The sequence below is a fragment of the Orycteropus afer genome, unplaced genomic scaffold (genome assembly GCF_000298275.1).
Source record: "Orycteropus afer afer isolate SDZICR_OR568_19922 unplaced genomic scaffold, OryAfe1.0 scaffold00668, whole genome shotgun sequence".
NCBI lineage: Eukaryota > Metazoa > Chordata > Mammalia > Tubulidentata > Orycteropodidae > Orycteropus > Orycteropus afer.
Window position 1 is genome coordinate 1,068,721 of NW_006922255.1, and position 5,835 is coordinate 1,074,555.

The following is a 5,835-nucleotide window of genomic DNA, read 5'->3' on the forward strand; positions in this document are numbered from 1 at the left end:
AAAAAAAAAAAAAGTAAAATACTCTGTAAAACTGAGAAATATAATGGCTTAAAAATTTCCAATGACCCAACAACAACAAAAAAATCACAAGCTACACAAAGATAAGAGAAACAATGTTTCATCCAAATGATTATGATGAAAAGAGTGAAATTGCATCTCTAAAAAAATGAAACTCACTGCCATAAAGTTGATTTCAACTCATAGTGACCCTCATTGGTCCAAGGTGGTAAATCTTTATAGAAATAGATTGCCCAGTCGTCCTTCCATAGAGTGGCTGGTGGGTTTGAATGGAGAGAATGGGGAATACAATACAATGATGTTAAACATTATTAAATAGCTAAGATAAAACTTAGACAATGATCTAAAAGAAATAAGGAAAATAATGCAAAAACAAAATGATGATATTTATAAAAGAGATAAAAAGAAATCAAACAGAAATATTGCAATTGAAAGAGAAAGTAAGTGAGAAACACAATGGAAGATATAACAACAGATTTAATCAAGCAGAAGAGAGAATTAGAGGATAAGAGAGTTAAAATTACAGAAGCTGTAAAACAAGAAGTCTCAAGAAGGTTGTGGACAGTTTAATGGTATTATGGGACAAGACAAAGGGAACTAATAAATGTGTCATGGAAATTCACAAAGAAAATAAGGGAGAGAAAGGGAAAGAAGAACATATGAAGAAATGATGACAAAAAATTCTGGAATCTAATGAAGGATACTAATCTACAAATCCAAAAAGCTTAAAGAACTCCACATAGGATAAACCCAAAAAGATCTACAAAGAGACACATCATAATCAGGCTCTCAAAAAGGAAAGATAAAGAGAGAATCCTGAAAGCAGTGAGAGAGAAGCAAACAATCAAATAAAGTTTCTCCAGTAAGACTAAGTGCCAATTTCTCATCAGAAACATTGAAGGCCAGAAGCCAATAGAATGACATAATTAAAGTTCTAAAAAATAAAAACAAAAACTATCAACCAAGAATACTATACCAAGTGAAAGTCTCCTTAAAGAATGAGGATGAAATTACAACATTCACAGACAAGTAGAAGCTGAGAGAGTTCATACCCATCAGACCAGCTCTACAAAAAATACTAATGGGAATCCTGCAGATGGAAGATAAAATACACTAGAAAGTAATTCAAAGCCATACATAAAAAGAAAGATCTCTAGTAAAGGTAATGACATGGACATGTATAAGAACTAGTAATAAAGTATTAATGCTGGGTAATTCTAATTGTTTTGTACTTCAGACTTTTTAATGACAAATGTATAAAAAAGAAGGATAAAATTATATTACGAGATGCATGAAATATAAAGGTGTAGTTACTGATAAAAACAAAGTGGGAGGGAGGATAAGGGTATAGGTATAGAATTTATTATATGTTACTGAAGTTAAATTGGTATCATCTTACATGTTATACATGCAAGATATCAAATATAATAGTCGTGGTAACCACTAAGAAAATATCTATAAAACCTACACAAAAGGAAAGGAGAAGGGAGCAAAAATTGCTCATTACAATAAACCAACAAAACACAAAAGCAGGAAGTATTCAAGGAGAAAAAAAAAAAAAGCTTACGACATGGAAGAAACACATAACAAAATAGCATAAGTAAGTACTTCCTTATCAGTAATTACAGTGAATATAAATGGACTAGATGTTCAAATCCAAAAAGAGAATGGCAAAATGAATAAAAACCGTAATCCAAATATATGCTCTTTACAAGAGACACATTTGAGACCTGAGGACACAAATATGTTGAAAGTGAAATTATGGACAAAAATATCCCATGTAAATAATACAAGAGATCTGAGGTGGCAGCCTTAAAATCAGACAAAGTGGACTTTAAGACAAAACAATTTGAAGATAAAAAGATGGACATTATATAATGATTAAAGTGTCAAATCACCTAAAAGATTTAAACAATCATAAATATGTATAAACCCAATATCAAAACAATGTATGAAGCGAACACTGAGATTATTGAAGACAGAAAGAGACAGCAAAGCTACAATATTGGAAACTTTAATATACCAATTTTAACATTGGATAGAACATGTGGAAAACAGTTCAAAAAGAAAACAGAGGACTACCAACTAGACTTAACAGATATATAAGACATTCCATCTGACAGCATCACTGTATACTTTCTACTCCAATGTACATAGATCATTCTCCAGATATTTCACATCTTAGGTCACAAAGCAATTTTTAATAAATTTTAAAGATTGAAATATTAAAAATACTTTTTTTCTGATAACAATGGAATGAAACTAGAGATCGATAACAAGAAAAAATGCAAAATACAGAAAACTAGAAATTAAGCAACACATTAATAAATCATCAATGGGCCAAGGAAGAAACCAAAAAAGAAATTGCCAATTACTTAGAGTCAAACGAAAACGAAAATGAAAATATACAACATACCAAAATTTTCAAGGTACGAGGGAAAGAGTACTCAGAGGGAAATTTATAGCAATATAAGTCTACTTGAAAAATAAGAAAGATACCAAATAAAAAACTTAGCTCTGTGACTTGAGGAAGTAGAAAAGGAAGAGAAAACTAAGCCTAAAACTACCAGAAGAAAGACTATAAAACAGATCAAACTGAAATAAATGAAATTAAAACAAAATAGAGAGAATCAACAAAACCAGAATTAGTTCTCCGGAAAGATCAACAAATTGAAAAACCTTTAGCTAGGTTAAAGGAGGAAAAAAAAAAAAGTAACAATGCAAATAACTAAAATAAGACACTATAATAGACCCAGTAGAAATAAAGAGATTTATGAACAAACATAGCAACAAAGTAGATATGCTAGAAGAGATAGACAAATTCTTTTGCCCATTTATTTGGACACAGCCTACACAAACTGACTTAAAGAGGAAATAGAAAATTCCAGCAGACTCATAACAAGAGAAGAGATTCAACCAGTGATCAGAAACCTTCCAACAACAACAACAACAAAAGTCCTGGAACAGATGGCTTCACTAGGGAGTTATACTAAACATTTAGAGAAGAATTGGGATCAGTACTGCTTGAACTCTTCCAAACTATAGAGGAGGAAGGAATAGTACCTAATTAATTCTATGATGTAAATATAACCTTGATATCAAAAGCAGATAAAAACACAACAAGAAAAGAAAACTAGAGGCCAGTATCTCTTACCAATATAGATGCAAAAATCCTCAACAAAATATTAGAAAACAGAATCCAACAGCATATTAAAAGAATCATACATCATTATCAAGTAGGATTTATTCTAGGAGTGTAGGATGGTTCAACATTAGAAAGCTCAATCAATGTAATACACTGTATCAGTAGAAAAAAAGGTGGAAAAATACAAGATTATCTATATGAATATAGCAAGAGCACTTGATAAAATCCAACACCATTTATTGGTGAAAAGTCTCAACAAGAAGGGAACTTTTTCAACAGGATTAAAGGCATCTATGTTTGAGCCCATTATTGCAGTCACTATGTCAATCTATCTCATCAAGGGTGTTCTTCTTTGTCGCTGACCTTCTACTTTACCAAGCATGATGTCAACCTTCTCCAGGAACTGGTCCCTGCTGATAACATGTCCAAAGCATGTGAGATGAAGTCTCACCATTCATGCTTTTAAGGAGCATTCTGGCTGGTCTTACGCATACAAGATAGATTTGTACATTCCTCTGGCTCACCTTACTCCTCAAAGTGACACCTTTCCTTTTCTGCAATTTAAAGAGGTTTTTACAGCAGATTTTCCCATGGCAATGCATTTGAATTCTTGACTGCCGCTTCCATGGACATTGATTTTGAATCCAAGTAAAATGAAATCCTTCACACTTTCAGTATTTTCTCCATTGATCATGATGTTGTTTATTGGTCCAGTTGTGCGGATTTTTAGACATATAGGTCAATGAAACACAATTGAGAGCCCAGAAATAATCCCACACATCTATGGCCAACTGATTTTTCACAAGTGTTAATTCTGTCCAATGGGGAAAGAAGGGTCTCTTCAGTAATGGTGTTGGGAAAATTGGATTTTCGCATTCAGGAAAATGAAACAGGATCCATCCCTCACAATATACACAAACCAGATTCAAATGGGCTAAGGAACTAAATTTAAAAAGTAAAACAATGTACTTTTTAGAAGAAAACACAAGGCAAGACTGTCAGACCCAACATTTAAAAATATACTATCTAATATAATAACAAAAGCATGAACAGCACAAACTATTAAATGGGAGCTCATAAAATTATATACTTTTGTTCATTGAAATAGTTTACCAAAAAAAGGAAAGATGAGCTACCTATGAGGAGAATATCTTTGGAAAATATATATCTAATAAGAATCTATTAACCAAAATATACATAAAACTCAGAACTTACAAACAAAAAGATAAATAATCCAATCATAAAATGAGCAAAGGACTCAAGTAGACATTTCACCAAAGAGCACATTTGAATGGCAACCAAACACAAGAAAATATACTCAATGTCAATAACCATTACAGATACGCAATTCAAAACCATAATGAGATATTTCACTCCCACTAGAATGGCGATAGGAGCTCTGGTGATACAGTGTTTAAAACATTTGGATGCTAACCAAAAGGTGGGCAGTTCGAACCCACCAGCCTCTCCACAGGAGAAAGATAGGCTCTCTGTTTCCATAAAGATTAATGGCTCTGTCACATAGGGTCTCAATGAGTTGGAATCTACTTGATGGCAGTGGGTTGGGTTTTTTAGAATGGCTAACAAAAAAAGGAAAATAATAAATGTTGCCAAGGATGTGGAGAATTTGGAACTCTTATCCATTGCTAGTGGGAATACAAAAAGATATAGCCATTGTGGAAAGCGGTGTGGTGGTTCCTCAACAAACTAAAAATAGAACTACAATATCTCAACAATTCCACTATTAGTATATACACAAAAGACTTGAAAGCAGAGATTCAATCAGAGACTTGTACATCAATGTTCCTCGCAGCACACTATTCACTATTCACATTTACAATAGCCATAAAGGTTGTTGTTGTTGTTGTTGTTATTGAGTCAGTTCCACCCCATAGAGGCCCCATGTACAACAGAAGGAAACATTGCCCAGTTCTGTGCCATCCTGACAATCTTTGCTATGTTTGTGCACATTGTGGCAGCTACTGGGCCAATCCATCCTGTTGAAGGTGGTTCTCTGTTTTGCTGACTATTCTACCAAGCACAAAATCTTTCTCCAGGAACTGGTCCTTCTTGATAACATGTCCAAAGTACATGAGACAAAGTCTCCTCATTCTCCCTTCTAAAGAGCATTCTGACTGTACTTCTTCCAAAACAGATTTGTTCAAAGCCACTCAACTGTCAGTCTGTTGTACTTGCATATTGCTATGATGTTGGGAGTTATGTTACCAGTATTTCAAATACCAGCAGTATTATGCATGATGGACGGATTTCCAGGCTAAGACTAAATAAAACCAGAAGGTGGAAGCAACCTAACTGCCCATCAACAGATGAATGGATAAACAAAATGTACTACATGCATATAATGGAATAAAATTCAGTCATTATGAGAAATGATGTCTTGGTTCATGCTACAATATGGACAGAACAGGAAGATACTATACTGAGCAAAATAAGTCAATCACAAAAGGACAAATATAGTATGACTTTACCTATATAAAAAGAGAAGAAAAGGCAAATGTATATAGACCAAAGTTTATTAATGGCTGACAGAGGCAGGGGAGAGGAGGAAATGGAGAGTTATTGGGGAAGGAAAAATTGCATTGATTAAGTATAGGGTTTCAAGCAGATTAATGTAATTGCTATGAAGAAATTTTTGTTGTTTCTATTAGGTG